Source organism: Nomascus leucogenys, chromosome 8 (genome assembly GCF_006542625.1).
Source record: "Nomascus leucogenys isolate Asia chromosome 8, Asia_NLE_v1, whole genome shotgun sequence".
Lineage (NCBI taxonomy): Eukaryota > Metazoa > Chordata > Mammalia > Primates > Hylobatidae > Nomascus > Nomascus leucogenys.
In genome coordinates, this window is record NC_044388.1 from 13,940,922 (window position 1) to 13,959,773 (window position 18,852).

The 18,852-nt window shown below is 43.9% G+C and overlaps 1 protein-coding gene and 1 non-coding gene across 3 annotated transcripts in view; one reads left to right on the forward strand and one right to left on the reverse strand.

The window, feature by feature from the left end:
- Nucleotides 1-13,262, reverse strand: part of NCK1 (NCK adaptor protein 1) — a 77,973-nt gene extending 64,711 nt beyond the window's left edge. Inside the window, exon 1 of one of the 2 annotated variants that reach the window (XM_003265266.4) lies at nucleotides 12,449-13,262. The gene's annotated coding sequence lies outside the window, so the exon portion shown is untranslated. Of the gene's footprint in view, nucleotides 1-12,414 lie in introns of both variants that reach the window. The other variant, XM_012508612.2, reaches the window with a different exon arrangement.
- On the forward strand, nucleotides 8,441-8,547 carry LOC115836424. Its single transcript, XR_004031508.1, has one exon. It is a non-coding gene; the product is annotated as a U6 spliceosomal RNA (small nuclear RNA).
- Nucleotides 13,263-18,852: the final 5,590 nt, after the last annotated feature.

Sequence of the window (18,852 nt, forward strand, 5' to 3'; positions counted from 1 at the left end):
TAGATTCCCTCCAACAACGTATCTACTGAATGACTAATGTATCCTAAGCATTGGCCAGTTAACGCAGGGATACAACAGTGAGCAAGACAGACACCTCTTTCTAGCAGAGGAATAAAATTTTTTCAAATAAAATAATTACAGGTTGCAAAAAATGCTGTGACAAAGATTAACACAGTGCTATCATAAAGGACAGAATATGAGTGCTACTCTAATTAGAGCTTGTAGTTAGAGATAAAAAATTTACGTGGACATTTTACGTATGAAGAGGAGGCAGTCATGTAAATATTTAAAGTAGAGTGCTCCAAACAAAAGAAACTGCAAAGCACATAGGTTCCAGGAGGGGGAAAAAAAAATCTCACGTTACAGAAAATGACTGTGTGGCTAGAGATGTGGCCAGAGAACAAGGGCAAAAGTGGTACAATGTGAGATTGGGAGAGACACAGGCCAATTTTATTCTACATGTAATAAGAAGTAATAAGAAGTAGGCTGGGCATGGGGGCTCATGCCTGTAATCCCAGCACTTTGGGAGGCCAAGGTGGACAGATCACATGATGCCAGTAGTACGAGACCAGCCTTGGCCAACATGGTAAACCCTGTGTCTACTAAAAAACACAAAAAATTGGCTGGGTGTGGTGGCGCATGCCTGTAATCCCAGCTACTTGGGAGGCTGAGGCACAAGAATTGCTTGAACCCAGGAGGCGGAGGTTGCAGTGAGCTGAGATCACACCACTGCATTCCAGCCTGGGCAACAGAATGAGACTCTGTCTTTTAAAAAGTCATGTAATAAGAAGGATTTTAAGCAAGGAAATAATAATCCAATACACGCTGTGACAGAAACTGCTAGTATTCACTAATGACTGTGTTCTCTTCATTAGAACACTGCTATATTACATTTCCCAGCCACCCCTGCAATTAGGTAAGATCACGACTCAGTTCTGACCAATGGAACTGAATGGGTAAAAGTGATATATGCCACTTCTAGCCTGGACCCTAAAATCTTTCTCCACACACACTTTCCCTTCCAAAATTATCTGAGAAGCCAAAGCTGATTATAGTGGTGACATAAAATACAGGTACCTGTGCTCCAAGTGACTGCATAAAGCAAAGATGCCCCTCAACACACACACACACACACACACACACACACACACAGATGTGAGAAAGTAACCTTTCATTGTATTATGCTGCCAAGTAAGATTTATTGTTGTATCATTAATGCAGAAATCTTAAAAACATTTCTCTGGTTGTTGTGTGCTGCTGTGTGAAGAATGAGTTAAATGGACAGACAAAAGTAAAAATAAAAAGACCTGTCAGACTCAACAAAAACATAACCCAAATGAAAAATGGGCAAACAAACAAAATAGACATTTCTCGAAATATATACAAATGGCCAACAAGCATATGAAAAGATGCTCATCATCACTAGCCGTTATGGAAATGCAAATCAAAACCACAGAGATATCACCATTAAGATAGCTACTATTTAAAAAAAAAAAACACACAGCCAGGCGCAGTGGCTCATGCCTGTAATCCCAGTACTTTGGCCGAGGTGGGCGGATCACGAGGTCAGGATATCGACACCATCCTGGCTAACACAGTGAAACCCTGTCTACTAAAAATACAAAAAAATTAGCTGGGCGCGGTGGCAGGCACCTGTAGTTCCAGCTATTCGGGAGGCTGAGGCAGGAAAATGGCGTGAACCCAGGAGGCGGAGCTTGCAGTGAGCCGACATCGCGCCACTGCACTCCAGCCTGGGCGACAGACCCAGACACCGTCTCAAAAAAAAAAAAAAAACACACAGAAAACAAGTGTTAGTGAAAATGTAATGATACTGGAACCCTTATGCATGGTTGGTGGTAATGTAAAATGGTGCAGCTGCTATGGAAAACGGTATGGTGGTTCCTCAAAAGATAAAAAATAGCTTACCATATAATCCAGCAATTCAACTTCTGGGTGTACATCAAAAAACTGAAAGCAGGAACCTGAACACATATTTCTACACCCATGTTCATAGAAACATTATTCTTAACAGCTACAATGTGGAAGCAACCCAAGCTGCTCATCAACAAATGAATGGATAAACAAAATGTGGTATATATAAGCAATAGAATATTATTCAGCCTTAACAAGGAAGAAAATTTTGACATGTGCTACAAAACGGATGAACCTTCAAGACATTAAGTGAAATAAGCCAGCCACGGAAAGACAATATATGATTCCATTTATATGAGGTACCTAGAGAAAACAAATTTATACAAACATAAAGGAGAAACAAAGAATAGTGGTTGCCAGGGGCTAGGAGGAGGGGAGACTTGGGGAGTTGTTAGTATGTATACAGTTTCAGTTTTACAAGATGAAAAAGTTCTGGGGATTGGTTGTACAACAATGTGAATATACTTAATACTGAACTGTATACTTAAAATGGTTAAGATGTTCAACTTTATGCTTATGCAGTTTACCACAATAAAAAATAGAAGCTGGGCGTGGTGGCTCACGCCTCTAATCCCAGCACTTTGGGAGGCCAAGGCAGGCAGATCATGAAGTCAGGAGTTCAAGACCAGCCTGGCCAATATGGTGAAATCCCGTCCCCATTAAAAATACAAAAATTAACCGGGCGTAGTGGCATGCACCTGTAGTCCCAGCTACTCGAGAGGCTGAGGCAGAAGAACTGCTTGAACCCAGGAGGCAGAGGTTGCAGTGAGCCAAGACTGCACCACTGCACTCCAGCCTGGGTGACAGAGTGAGACTCCATCTCAAATAAAATAAAATAAGAGGCCAACAGTGTAAGTGAAGAGATGATGGTTGCTTGACTTGGTATGGTGATGCAGATACAGAAAAGAAGAATTCAAGATGTATTTGGAGGTAGAAAAGACAGGATTTACTGATGGACTGGAAGTATGTGAGAGTTAGAATGAGGAAAAGAAAGGTATCAAGTATGACACCTGGCTTCTAGCTACTGAGTATCCCATTTAATGAAATGAGAAAGACAGAAATGAACAAATGTAGGGTGGAGGGCAGAAAGCAGACCTGGAGTGCAGTTTAAGAATGAAGGGATCAAGAGTTTGTTGGCTGGGTGTGGTAACCTAACACCCATAATCCCCATACTTTGGGAGGCTGCGGCGGAAGGACTGCTTGAGCCCAGGAGTTCAAGACCAGCCAGGGCAAAGAAGCGAGAATCCCCATCTCTACAAAGGGTCAAAAAATTAGCTAGTATGGTAGCACACACACCTAGCTACATGGGAGGCTGAAATATGAGGATCCCTGGAGCCTAGGAGATTGAGGCTGCACTCTAGCATGGGTCACAGAGCAAGACCCTGCCTCAAAAAAACAAACAAGAAGTTTGCTGATTGTCTTAAGTTCAAGATCCAGGAGATATCAAGTGGCAACATCAAGGAAACACATTCTCACTGTTCTGGAGGCCAGAAGTCTGAAATCAAGGTATTTCGGCAGGAACATGTTCCTTCTGAAGATGCTAGGAAGAATCTGCTCTAGGCTCCCTCCTAGTTGGCTTGTAGATAGTAATTTTCTCCCTGATGTTCTGTCTCTGTGTCAAAATCTCCCCCTTTTTGAAAAGGCCTGAAGTCATGCTGGATTAGGGTCCACCCTAATAACCTCATTTTAACTTGTTTACCTCTGTAAAGACCCCATTTCAAAATAAGGTCACATTCTTTTTTTTTTTTTTTTGAGACGGAGTCTCGCTCTGTCACCCAGGCTGGAGTGCAGTGGCATGACCTCGGCTCTCTACAAGCTCCACCGCCCGGGTTCACGCCATTCTCCTGCCTCAGCCTCCTGACTAACTGGGACTACAGGTGCCCACCACCACACCTGGCTAATTTTTTTGTATTTTTAGCAAAGTCGGGGTTTCACCGTGTTAGCCGGGATGGTCTCAATCTCCTGACCTCGTGATCCACCCATCTCAGCCTCCCAAAGTGCTGGGATTACAGGCGTGAGCCACTGCGCTCGGCCTTTTTTTTTTTTTTTTTTTTTTTTAATATATATATACTTTAAGTTCTAGGATACATGTGCACAACGTGCAGGTTTGTTACAGAGATATACACGTGCCATGTTGGTTTGCTGCACCCATCAACTTGTCATTTACATTATTTCTCCTAATGCTATCCTTCCCCCTGCCCCCCACCCAACAGGCCCCAGTGTGTGATGTTCCCCTCCCTGTGTCCATGTGTTCTCATTGTTCAACTCCCACTTATGAGTGAGAATATGCAGTGTTTGGTTTTCTGTCCTTGTGATATTTTGCTGAGAATGGTGGCTTCCAGATTCATCCATGTCCCTGCAAAGGACATGAACTCATTCTTTTTTATGGCTGCATAGTATTCCATGCTGTACATGTGCCACATTTTCTTTATCCAGTCTATTGTTGATGGACATTTGGGTTGGTTCCAAGTCTTTGCTATTGTGAATAGTGCACATAAGGTCACATTCTTAAGTACTAGGGATTAGGAATTCAACATATCTTTCTGAGGGAGATATAACTCAACCCATAATATCTGGGTAAACAACTCTTTATTTTAGATTCTGGTACAGTAATTGGTGTGGTCTCCCTTTTCCTGAATAGGCTTTAATTGAAAGTGTATATCTATTTTCTTTCATTTTTCCAGGGTACCCAGAGAGCCTCTCATTCTGCAAAATCATGTTCCTTGATTCTGTGAATTTTTCTTGAATATTTTACTGATAATTCCTTCTTTTCTCTGATGTCTACTAGTACTTCTGTTATTTGGAAGTTGACCTCTGACTGACCTTTTAATTTTCTTTTCTCATTTATTTTCCATCTTTTCCTCTACTTTATGAAAGGACTCCTTTACTCTAACTTCAACCTTTCTATTGAGTGTTCTATTGAGCCTTTTTTTGTTGTTCTGATTGCTCCCAGTTTTTTTTTTTTTCTATTTCTTTTGGTTTCTTATATGAGCAGCTTTCTTCACATGTCTGGTGAACCTTGATTATCTCCTCATATTTAAAAGGAGGGTCATAAAAGCTATTGTAAATAACATAGGTTCTCTTCTTGGGTTAGTAAGAGAACCATCCTCCAAATTCCCACTTGATTGTCAGAATTCTGGAAGCCAAAGAGAAGAGGCCTCAGTAAGGGTCTCAATATTGAGCATTTTAACTTAATTCGGTGTTTTCTGTAGAACGCTTGACCTCCAATTGTGTCTAGTGCTCACCCTCAGTGTCAGAAACAATAGTCAGTCTTCTTGCTGGGGTACTGAAGAAGGCAGTAACTCAGCGATACAAACTAAAGAAGGAATCTAGATTCAAGCTTTCTAAAAAAAAAAAAAAAAAAAAAGCTTTATTGAGATATAACTCAGATTATCATAAAACTCACTCATTTAAAGTATGCAATTCAATGTTTCAGTCTATTCAGTTGCACAACTATTCCCACAGTGAATTTTAGAAAATTTTTGTCACCCCAAAAAGAAACTCCATACCCTAGAGTCACTTCCCATTTCCCTCTAACCTCCCCTACTCCCAGTCCTATGCAACCACTCTATCTCTACAAATACACAATTTCTGGACACTTCATACAAATGGAATCATACAATGTGGTCTTTACTTAGCACATTTGCTTGTTTTTGAGACAGAGTCCCACTCTGTCGCCCTGGCTAAAGTGCTGTGTCGCTATCTTGGCTCACTGCAACCTCCACCTCCACAGTTCAAATGATTCTCCTGCTTCGGCCTCCCGTGTAACTGGGATTATAGGTGCCCGCCACCACGTCCGGCTAATTTGTGTGTTTATAGTCAAGACGGGGTTTCACCATGTTGGCCAGGCTGGTCTCAAACTCCGGACCTCAAGTGATCTGCCAGTCTTGGCCTCCCAAAGTGCTGGGATTACAGGTGTGAGCCACCGTGTCCGGCCTACTTAGCATGTTTTAAAGGTTTATCTGTGTTATAGCATGTATCATACAATACTGTGGTCGTTTGTGACTGGCTTCTTTCATAGCATAATGTTTTCAAGGTTCATCATGTTATAACATGTATCAGTTCTGTATTCCTTTTTACTGCCAAATAGTATTTAATTGTGTGGATATACATTACATGTAACCATTTATCAGCTGATGGACATCTGAGTTGCTTCCACTTTGGGGCTATTATGATTGAGCTGTTTCTTAAACAGATTTTCAAGAAATCCTCCTGTTTTTAGCACCACCCTTACCTCCTCCCTGCCAAAAACACCTGATGCTGCCAATTCCTGAGCCTGAGCAGTATTTTCTACTTTTGCTCCTGCCAGTCAGGATTAAACATTTTTAAGTCCAGTAAGAAGTTTACCATCAGTTCACTTGCTTTCCAGTTTCCAAATTTTATTGTTGCTGTCTCTTCTTTCATTCTCTTTACCTGTGTAGTTCAAATCTTCTAAAAGTATCCTTTACTGTCACCTTGCTGGGCTATCAAAGGGAATAAAAGTAAATGTGTCTTTCACTCAGCCATCTTTATTTAGAAGTCCTTTCAATTATTTTTAGCCTCCATTCTTTCTCATGTATAGTTTTGAAGGCTATAACTCTTCCTCCAAGCATGGCTCTATATACATCCTTTAAGTTATACTATATTTTCATGGTTCTGTTCAAAATAGTTTAATGTTATTTCTTCTCTAATCCCTGAATTACTCAGGAATATATTGCTTATCTTCAAACAGCTGACAATTTTCTAGTTTTTTTGGTAATCCATTTCTGGCTTAATTCCAACATGTCAGAAAACACTCAAGAATTGATTATTTTGATTTTTTTATTGTCCAGTATGTGTCAATTTAGGAAAAACTTTCATAGGCACTTAAAAAAAACTGCATTCTGTAGGTATTAGGTGAAATGTTCAATGCATGTCAATTAGATTCATTTGATAATTATAGTGTTTAAATCTTTTACATATTTTTGTATCATTATTCTAATTACTCAGAGAGGCATGCTGAAATATCTCATATTATGCTTACGGATTTGTCTAATGCTCCTTTTAGTTTTGTCCATTTTTTGCCTACCAGGCTGGCAAAGACTAGAAAGAATGGTAACACAGCGTTAAGAAACACTGTGGTAAAGGTGTACATTGGAATGTCTTTTCTAGATAGCAGTTTGGCAACAGTCAGCAACATTTTAAATAAACATCTATATCTTTCAAACCAGTTATTTTACATTTAGAAATTGATCTTAGGCAGGAAGGGAGATCCAGACAAGCTCTTCATGGATACCAAACACTGCTTAGCAGTTACACTGATTCGTAAATTCTCATTGTAGCCTTACAGCTATCCTTTGATTAAGTATTACTCTGATACTAGAGATGAGAAAAAAATGAAGTTTTTAGCACCTAAAAAAAATACGTATATTCTTTGTAGGAATAAAAGTAGAAACAGCTCTATTAAAGAAAATCAGGAACTTTATAACAGAGACAACGTAGGCAGTTTTTTTGGTTTTAAAAACAAAAAACACCTTTAGATTTATGCATACACTGACACAGAAGGATGTTCATAAAAGCCAAGCTAGAAAACAAAGTATGGCATGCGATCCCATTTTTTTTTAATTGTGCATGAGTTTACATGTTCATAGAAGCTGGCCGGGCACAGTGGCTCACACCTGTAAATCCCAGCACTTTGGGAGGCCAAGGCAGGTGGATCAATTGAACCCAGAAGTTAGAGGCCAGCCTGGGCAACTTGGAGAAACCCTGTCTCTACAAAAATTACAAAACTTGGCCAGTCACGGTGGCACGTGACTGTAGTCCCAGCTACTTGGGAGGCTAAGGTGGAAGGATTGCTTGAGCCCAGGAAGTGGAGGTTGCAGTGAGCCAAGATCGTGCCACTGCACTTCAACTGAGTGACAGAGCCATAACCTGTCTCAAAAACAAACAAAAAAACAAGTCTAGGATATACATATTAAAAAATAACAATCATAAATGACAAAGACATAATTTAGAGGAAAGAAAAACATAATTATACAAGAAGCCTTTATAATTACTAGAAATTAGATCGCTCATACAATTAAGATGAAACATACCTGAGCTTTCTGGAAGCCAGGACTTAAAGAAAAACACATTTTACTCTATTTTCTGAACAATGTAATTGAGTATAACACATGACCCACATTAATTATCCCTCTCATCTCTCAAATACATACAACACACACATATATGTATGTATATATAAATATATATGTATATTACTGCCTCAAACAGCTTATTACCTAAAGCCAATTTATTCCCGCAGCTATGATTTGCTAACTATGAAGAATGGAGAAAGGGGCAGTTGTAGGCCCAAAAGAACAGGCCCAAATCATATTTTAAATGAGTCATTTTTTTTTAATCAGCCCTCTTTAAAGTATATGAGCCTCCTATGCTCTGCACTTAGATGACAAGAACAATGCATGCGTATACACATTATGTGTTCTGTGATTTCTTTCTTCAACATTTTGCTTTTCCTACTCTTTAAGATTTTCTATTAAAGAAGTATCTTGTGCTCACTTCAGCAGCACATAGACTAAAACTGGAATGACACAGGGAAGATTAGCAGGGCCCCTGCAGAAGGATGACACACAAATTCGTGAAGCGTTCCATAGTTTTAAATTTTTTAAAAAATGTATCTCATCCCTTGGAGGGCAGAGTATATCATAGCAATTTTTACTTGTAACTTCCATGATATGCATTAGACTAAATCAGATAGCTTCAGGAAGTTTCAGGATTATAAAGTGAAGCTTCTTTATAGGAATAAAAGTAGTAGTAGTCTAAAAACAGCTTTCTTAAAGGAAATCAGGAACTTTATAACAAGGACAGAGTAAGTCAACTTTTTCTGTTAAAAAAGAAAAGTAAATATTTTAGTCTCTGTGGGCTTGAGTCTCTGTCACATATCCATTTTTTTTTTCCAGCCCTTTAAAAATGTAAAAACCATTCTTATCTTAGGGCAGTAAAAATAGGGTTTTGGAGAGGTGATAATTAAAACAGTGGATTTAATACATAAATGATTTTTTTTAAGAAACTAACCCACAAGAGCAAAATATACAGACAAGCAAACAGTAGCAACAAAATTTCAGAAGCTAAAAGATGGACAACTGGTAACTAACTCATTTAGTAAATTCTAGAAAGGTGAAGCCTAAACCCTGAGTTGAAAACCCCAATTTATATCTTGGAATCCTCAAAACATACAGGAACTGGCAGCACCAGGTACTGCCTGAACTGGATGGAAGAGGAAATTAAGGAAGGCTGGGTGAAAGCTGCCTGAGAAGCAGATACATCCTTAGAAGCTACCCAAATCTACCTGATGGTTGGCTACCCACTCTTAGTAACAGAAGTCTGTTGGTTTATTCTCTAGAAAGGCTTTTTTGTTTTTTCTTTTGTTTTTTGAGACAGGGTCTCACTCTGTCACCCAGGCTGGAGTGCAATGGCACAATCTCCATCTTGGCTCACTGCAATCTCTGCCTCCTGGGATCAAGCAATCCTCCCACCTCAGCCTCTCAAGTATCTGGGCTAGCCAGGTGCATGCCACCATATCCAGCTAAATTTTGTATTTGTTGTAGAGATGGAGTTTCACCATGTTGCTCAGGCTGGTCTCGAAAAACTGGGCTCTGACAATCTGCCCACCTCAGCCTCCCCAAGTGCTGGGATTAACAGGTGTGAGCCACCATGCCCAGCCTTGTTTTTGTTTTTTAGAGTCCCTGAACTAGGAATCACCAGGTATAATTAAAGGTCTATGTACTCTACCAAAAATAGGGGAATGACAGTCCGCTCCCTCACACCAAAACAAAACAAAAAACTAGTGACCATCCTTTAACCCTCAAGCAAACTGAGTTTTCCCTCATGAACGTGACCCAATAGGAAACATCTGAACTGAGTTTTCTCAAAATAAAAAAAGACTCACTTGGACCGTAATGTATTGAAATTCAAAGTCTGTAAATCCCAATCAATTCAGGGTTTTTAGCTATCAATCACTCAAGCATTACTGACACTTGAAGTAAGACTCCAACATACAAGTTAGAGACCAAAACAAATGGAGAAAAGTCAACTTAGAAAAAACAGTCTGTGGCCAGGCACAGTGGTTCACACCGGTAATCCCAACACTTTGGGAGGCCAAGGAGAGAGGTTCACTTGAGCCCAGGAGTTTGAGACCAGCCTGGGCAACCCGGCAAAACCTTGTCTCTACAAAAAATACAAAACTTAGCTGGGCATGGCAGTGCTTGCCTGTGGTCGCAGCTACTCAGGAAGATGAGGTGGAAGGATTATCTTACCTGGGGAGGTTGAGGCTGGGAGGCTGAAACTAGGGATGCTAAGACTGCAGTGAGCCATGATTGCACCACTGCACTCCAGCCTAGGTGACAGAGTGAAACCATGTCTCCAAAAAAAAGAAGAAGAAAAAAAAACAAGACAATCTGCAAGGAGAAAAAATATTTTTACAAAAGTCACTTGGGCCAGGTGTGGTGGCACACACCTATAATCCCAACACTTTGGGAGGCCAAGGCGGGAGGATCACAAGGGCTCAGGAGTTTGAGACCAGCCTGGGCAAGACAGCAAGACCTTGTCTCTACGTTAAAAAAAAAAAAAAAAAAAAAAAAGCCAGGTGTGGTGGTGCACCTGTGGTCCCAGCTACTTAGGAAGCCAAGGCAGAAGGATCGCTTGAGCCTGGAAGGTTGAGGTGCAGTGAGCCACGATCACACCACTGCACTCCAACCTGGGCAACAGAGCGAGACTCTGCCTCAAAAAAATTTTTTTTTTTTTTTTTTTTTTTTGAGACGGAGTCTTGCTCTGTCGCCCAGGCTGGAGCGCAGTGGCGCAATCTTGGCTCACTGCAAGCTCCACCTCCCGGGTTCACGCCATTCTCCTGCCTCAGCCTCTCCGAGTAGCTGGGACTACAGGCGCCCGCCACCACGCCCGGCTAATTTTTTGTGTTTTTAGTAGAGACGGGGTTTCACTGTGGTCTAGAGCTCCTGACCTCGTGATCCGCCCGCCTCGGCCTCCCAAAGTGCTGGGATTACAGGCGTGAGCCACTGAGCCCGGCCAACATTACACATAGGTTTCAAATTTTATTTAGATGGACCTGAAAGCACTGCAGAAACCTGGACAAAAGATAATGCCTAGAAAAATAAGTACACATTTTAAAATTTAATACATGAGCCAACAGCTGAGTAGATCTGAACACTCTGCAAACTATGTTTATGGATATTACAGCCAATTCCCACAGATCACAATTTTCCCAAAGAAGTCTGAGTTTGTGGTCAAGATGAAAAGAAAGTACCATTTATCAACCAGTGCATATTACTATCAAGTTGTGAATGGGATGCCTATTTAAGAACATCACAGACTCCACCCCCACAAGAAAATAAAGTGTTTTAAAAAGAAAAGAAAGAATATTATTGACAATTACCAAACAAAACTTTCTTCTTAGGTTATTTCTCCGTTTACTGTGTGACCTCGCTGAAGACTGAGAGTTTAGGCACACTGGTTTCCAGGTGCTGAAGAAATCGTTATAGTTGGTTTGTCATACGTTTATCAAAGTAAAATTTTAAAAATGAGTACCTTTTGGTAACACCCGTTTTGGGAGGACATTGAGCTGCTTTGCTCCCTACCCAAAGAGGAGTTAGAAAATTCTCTTTAACCTAATTCTTTCCAAATTTCTAGGGCTTCTTACCTAATCTAACGTGTATAATTATTTTCAGGTGACTCCAGGTCCATCAGTTTGACACCGAGAGCCTTCCCACGGTTACGTCCTCAGCCCTGAATAAAACCCAGCTTCCTGAGCTTCTAACAGCGAATTTAACTTGTATGTTAATACAGAAGAAAGGTTACAAAACCTGTCGGAATGTTTTTTTGTTTTACCAAACATATTACAACTCAAGTCAAAAGTTCACAGCCCCAGCAACTCGCGTACGAATCTGAAGCAGGTCCAGACGATTAAAGTCACAGCCCCGGACTAGAAAACGGTCGGGGGGTGGGGGGAGGGGGGAGGGCGCGTCCCGAAGATGTCCACCCGCAGCACCGCGCAGGCTGCCGCCTCCCCTCCTCTCGGGCTGGAGGTGAGAGCGCCCTTCCTCCTACCACGTCCCTACCTTCCCGGCCTCGGATTACGCCACAGCTGGCAAAAGGACTTTTTCAGGAGAAAACAGACAAGTCAGCCAGCGCGCCGCACACTCGACCTCCCAGCCTCGCACGGGCGGCCGCCCCGGCTCTCAGCCCGACACAGCGCTCCAGGGGCTGACAAGGAGGCCGCGGGGTCACGCTCCCTGGGGCAACGGCCCGAGGGTCTCGCGGAATCCCAGTACAGAAGTCTGGACCCTCTGAGCAGCCTCCGCGCCCCCTCCGGCTCAGCTCCGAGCCTGCAGACGGCGCCCCCGGGGCTAACTCAGCGGGGGAAGAGGAAGCGACGCAGCGAGTAACAGGCTGTGTGGACGGACAGCGGACTGAAGGGGGGTGTGTGTCTGCCTGCCAACAAGGCCGTCTCACCTTCCCGCTGCCGAGCCGGGCAGCTCCAGCTCACCTGAGGAGGGCTCCAGGACGCCACCGCGGCCGCCGTGATGGCCGTAACGGCACGAGGCCTGCGCTCCGCCGCCGCCGCGTAGCTCTCGGGAGAGGGGCGGGGCACGCGCGGTGGGCAGGCGGATCCGCGCTGGCAGGAAACCCACTCTCGACCCAATCTGATAGGTTCAGTCGCCCCCTTCCCCGGTCCCTGACGCGACAGCGGTCTCTGCCGCACTGAGATTGGGCGGGCCCACATGTCAATCAAGCGCCGTGCGTGATGTGGAGGGAGCGGAGGCTGCGCGGCGGAGAGTAGAGAGCTAGAGGTTGAGAAGCGCTGGGCCCGACCAGAACTGTCTTCGCTTTTCGCTCTGCGGCTGCTCTGGCTGGTTACTTTGAGCCTTCCTCCTCAGCGCCGCAGGAGAGGCTCAACAGCAAAAATGACTGTGTCCTGAGTTCAGCCCCCACTGCTCTGGGAGCTTCCCCCTGGTTTCTGCACCTGAAGAATGTCTTCCCAGCCGAAGGTTCTTAGGAGCGGGGAGCGACAAAGAAAAACAAAGAAAAGCAGCCTTGAAAATTGGGACCTGGGAGAAATGTAAGACATGTGCTTAATTTGAGGCACAGACCGAAAGAAGCTGAGTCTGAGGGCCCTCTAAAAGTGTCCTCGTGCTTGGGCAGCTTACATTCTTGGCGGCAGTCGTGTTATGAAGAGACCTTCGGAGCCAGGTCTGCCCATTCTTAGGGCTTCAGCCACTGGCTGAGGTATCAGTAAGTTGGTTCTTCCCCTCGCCGGTGCTGCAGGCCCCCTTCCCTGCCCCCCCGCACCCGCGCCGTAACCCGCCTCTTTTTTTTTTTTTTTTTTTGAGCCGAGTTTCGCTCTGTCGCCAGAGTGGAGTGCAGTGGCGCGATCTCGGCTCACTGCAACCTCCGCCTCCGGGTTCAAGCGATTCTCCTGCCTCAGCCTCCCGAGTAGCTGGGATTACAGGCATGTACCACCACGCCCAGTTAATTTTTTTGTATTTTTAGTAGAGTCGGGGTTTCACCATGTTGGCCAGGATGGTCTCGATCTCTTGACTTCGTAATCCGCCAGCCTCGGCCTCCCAAAGTGCTGGGATTACAGGCGTTAGCCACCACGCCCAGCCGCCTCATTTCTTCTTAACCATCTTTGTGACACAGTTTAGGGTCGTTCATCAGGGAAGCTTGCTGAGTTAGGTACCTTCCTTGGAGCACAGGTATTTTCTCCATCCGAGCTATTGAAATGGTTTGCCTGTATCCCTACCTAGATTGTAAACTCCGTTGAATCAGGAACCATGTCTGTTCAGTTTCTTCCTAGGGCCTTGCAGTAGGGTAGATGGTCAGTACATACTGTTTAAGGCATTAATACTTTTTATTTTAATCCTGGCCCTGGATATCAGCCTCAAAAGTTTGCAGTTTTCTGCATTTAACTTCAAAATTATTTACTTGATTGGTAATGCATGCATGTGGTTGGCCTGTGCTGTAATTTAGATGTTTGTTCCCCTAAACCTCCTGTTGAAATTTGATCCCCAGTGTTGGAGGTAGGGACTAATGGGCAGTGTTGGGTCATGGAGGTGGTTCCTTCATGAATAGATTAATGTCCTCCCTGGGGAGGGGGTAAATGAGTTCTCTTTATTTCCACCAGAGCTGGTTAAAAAGAATGTCGCACTTCCTTTCTTCTTTTGCGTCCTCTCTGGCCATGTAATCTCTGCACACACCAGCTCTCCTTTGCCTTCTGGCATGAGGAGAAGCAGTCTTAGGCTCCCATCAGATGCAGATGCTCAATCTTGAACTTTTCCAGACATCAGAACCATAAGCCGAATAAACCTTTTCTATTCATAAATTATCCAGCTTTGGGTATTCCTTTCTAGCAACACTAAAGGGACTAAGACAGCCTGCCACATGTAAGGATCACAAGGTCAAGCACAAATTTATCTATTTATGCTGTACTATCCTCAGGTTGGCTAGGACAAGTAGACCATGAAACTGGGCAACAGCTAGCTACTGTATGTCTACATTCTGTTATTGGCATCCAAAATCAATAATGGCGGTGAATTTTGAGTTTATTCTAAGGGTTTAAATAACTTTGCATATTTTATCATGACTGGTATGGACTGAATTGTGTCTCCCCCCCAAAAAAATTCATATACTGAAGCCCTCACTCCTAATGTGACTATATAAATGTTCCTTAACTTACAAAGGGGTTATGTTCCAATAAACCCACCATAAATTGAAAATACCTTAAGTTGAAAAGATCTTAAGTCAAAAATGCATTTAATGCTTCTAACCTACCAAACATCATAGCTTAGCGTAGCCTACCTAAAACATGCTCAGAATACTTACATTAGCCTTCAGTTAGGCAAAATCATCTAACACAAAGCTTATTTTTTAATAAAGTATTGAGTATTTCATGTAATCTTCTAAATACTGTACTGAATGAAAAACTAGATGGTTTTATGGGTACTCAAAGTACAGATTCTAGAGTGCATATGGCTTTTGGACCATCATAAAGTCAAAAAAATCTTAAGTCAGGGACCATCTCTAGTTGGAGCTAGGCCTTTAGGGAGGTAATAAAAATTAAATTAGGTGATAAGGGTGGGGCCCTAATCCCATAAGATTAATGTCTTTATAGAAAGTGACACCAGAGAGCTCTCTCCATTTGAGAACACAGCAAGCAGACAGACATCTGCAAGCCAGGGAGAGAGCCCTCACCCAAAACTGACCATGCTGGCACCATCTTCTGGACCTCCCAACCTACATAACTTTGAAAAAATAAACTTCTGTTGTATAAGCCACCCAACCTAGTATTTTATTATGGCAGCCCAAGCTAATACAATGGTTTTATTTGTTGATACATTTTATAAAGTTTACAGACTGAGATATTATATTCATTTTTGAAGAAACTGTTGTCCAGAGTTAAAACTATTGCTGCAAAATCACCCATCAAACTGTTAGCACAGCCTAACTCAATTTTAATTCTAATTACATATTTAACATATGATGGAGGCAGAAGATGTGAATACAAATACAACAGGTAAAATACAGAAATACAGTTTTTGCCTTCATGTAGTTTACCACCACCTTAAGTGGGGAAAATTAACCCAGAAAAAAATATGCTGAAGTCATACATTTAGGTTTTTGTGTTTTTTTTTTGAGATGGAGTCTCGCTTTTTCACCCAGGCTGGAGTGCAGTGGCACCACCTCAGCTCATTGCAACCTCCACCTCCAACGTTCAAGCAATTCTCCTGCCTCAGCCTCCCAAGTTGCTGGGACTACAGGCACACACCACCACACCCGGCTAATTTTTTGTATTTTTAGTAGAGACGGGGTTTCACAATGTTGGCCAGGCTCGTTTCACCCCTGACCTCAGGTGATCCACCCACCTCAGCCTCCCAAAGTGTTGGGATTACAGGCGTGAGCCACAGCACCCAGCTAGTTTATCCTCTTAATTTTCCTTCTTTAATCTTTCTCATCACTCATTCTTACCAGGAACTCTTTAAAAAAATTTAAGAAACCTCCAAAAATATATGCAAAAGAGGAGTCGAAGAAGAAAAATAAGGAAACAGCAATGAAAAAGGAAAGCATAGACTGGAAGGGCAGATAGGCAGAAAGGCATGTATGTAATTGCACTTAGAAGGGATGCAGTACATGTTTTCATGGGGTGGGAGCTGTCCCAGAGACTTCCTTTCACACAGTCTGTCTCCCCAGCTTCCAAATACAAACATGCACATGGCTGCTACTTCCTCTCTTTCAGGGGAACTCAAACCAAAAACAGGAATCTTCCTTGCTAATTAGTGCTGAGTGGATCAGGGACTAACCAGAATCAGGCAACAAGAAAATGTAAGTCAAAACTTATGATCGGCCCTGGCAACAGAGCTAGACCCTGTCTCTACAAAACAAAATTGTTTTTAATCAGCTGGGCATAATGGCATGTGCCTGTAGTCCCAGCCACTCTGGAGGCTGAGGTGGGAGGATGGCTTGAGCCCAGGAATTTGACACTGCAATGAGCTATGATCACACCGTATCTCAAAACAAAAACAAAACTTACCTAGGGACTACACGTGGAGCTTCGGATATGGGCAGCTAATCTGTCTACGATTAAAAACATGCAGGTGGCTTACTTTATTTTTTTTTTATTAATTTTTTTGCACACAAAAACAATAAACATTTTCTAAAAATACATACAAACAAAAAGATGCGTATCAAACATATTAGGAAGGTTACACATGGGAAGCCGGGGAATAGAAATGGGGGGTGGGAGTTAAAATAAATGAGAGAGGGACTTTATATGGATCAGTGATAATAACTCAATCCTCTATTTGACAAAGAAGAGGGAGAAGGAAGAGGAAGAAAAAGAAAGTGGGATTAAAGGATCAGAAAGGGAGGAAAATAGAAAAAATTAGAGTATGACTCCAGGGTAGACCTGTTTTGTTGTCACTGAGTTGGTTGGTTGGTTTGTCTGTTGTATTTTTCATGTTTCGCCAAGTTGGCCAGACTGGTCTCGAACTCCTAGCCCGAAGTGATCAACCCACCTCGCCCCCCAGAGTGCCGGGACCACAGGCGTGAGCCACCACGTCCAGCCCCCACATTGCTTCTGGCCTCCGTGGTAGACCTCCCAGACAGAGTGGCCGGGCAGAGGCGCTCCTCACTTCTTCCCAGACACGGGGCGGCCGGGCAGAGGCGCTCCTCACTTCCCAGACGGGGCGGCCAGGCAGAGACGCTCCTCACTTCTTCCCAGACGATAGGTGGCCGGGCAGAGGCGCTCCTCACTTCCCAGACGATGGGTGGCCGGGCAGAGGCGCTCCTCACTTCCCAGACGATGGGTGGCCGGGCAGAGGCTCTCCTCATTTCCCAGATGGGGCAGCCGGGCAGAGGCGCTCCTCACTTCTTCCCGGACGGGGCGGCCGGGCAGAGGCGCTCCTCACTTCCCAGACAGGGCGGCCGGGCAGAGGCGCTCCTCACTTCCCAGACGATGGGTGGCCGGGCAGAGGCGCTCCTCACTTCCCAGACGGGGGGCCGGGCAGAGGCGCTCCTCACTTCCCAGACGGGGCGGCCGGGCAGAGGCGCTCCTCACTTCCCAGACGATGGGTGGCCGGGCAGAGGCGCTCCTCACCTCCCAGACGGCGGGTGGCCGGGCAGAGGCGCTCCTCACTTCCCAGACGGCGGTGGTCGGGCAGAGGCGCTCCTCACTTCCCAGACGGCGGGTGGTCGGGCAGAGGCGCTCCTCACTTCCCAGACGGCGGGTGGTCGGGCAGAGGCGCTCCTCACTTCCCAGACGGCGGGTGGTCGGGCAGAGGCGCTCCTCACTTCCCAGACGGCGGGTGGTCGGGCAGAGGCGCTCCTCACTTCCCAGACGACGGGTGGTCGGGCAGAGGCGCTCCTCACTTCCCAGACGGTGGGTGGCCGGGCAGAGGTGCTCCTCACTTCCCAGACGGGGCGGCCGGGCAGAGGTGCTCCTCACTTCCCAGACGGGGCGGCCGGGCAGAGGCGCTCCTCACTTCCCTGACGGGGCGGCCGGGCAGAGGCGCTCCTCACTTCTTCCCAGACGATGGGTGGCCGGGCAGAGGCGCTCCTCCCTTCCCAGACGATGGGTGGCCGGGCAGAGGCGCGCAGGTGGCTTACTTTATTAATCCCAAATAAAAGAATTTGGGAACACAAGAAAGGGAAAAATGAGCCTCCATGTCAAGACCTTTCCCAGAAACCTGATAGCTTATAGTTAGAAATTGTTATAGCCTCCATGTCAAGACCTTTCCCAGAAACCTGATAGCTTATAGTTAGAAATTGTTATAGACAGTCCAGTGCAAGGAGGACATTAAGCCACAGGGGAAAGGAGTTGTGTGGCCAGGTTAGTCAGGCAATTAACTAGAAAAAAGCTGTCCACATAGAGGAGCCTGCATAATAAAAAGGTATTAAACGATAGTAGAATATTGCTAGAGCAGAAGATAGCTAGAAATATAATCAATAACCAGGTTATGGAAGTCAAGCACCTTAGAGTTTATCCTATAGGCTATGAGAAGCCATTCAAAGGATTTTTGTTTTTGTTTTCGTTTTCAGCACTTTAAAGATGTCATTCTCGTTTTCCAGCCTCCATTTTATCTGTGAGAAACTAGTTGTAATTCTTATCATTGTTTTCTTGTATGTCTTATGTTTTTTTCTATGAATGCTTTTAAGATTTTGTTTATATTTATCAAAAGTTACACTGATGTTTCTAGGTGTCTTTTTCTATGAATGCTTATAAGATTTTCATTATATTTATCAAAAGTTACACTGTGATGTTTCATTACACTGTGATGTTTGTTTTGGTTTTGGTTTTGTATTTATCCTGCTTGGGGTTCATTTCATTCCCTGGATCTGTGGGTTGCTGGTTTCTTTTTTTTTTTTTTAATCAAATTTGGAAGACTTTTGTCCAGT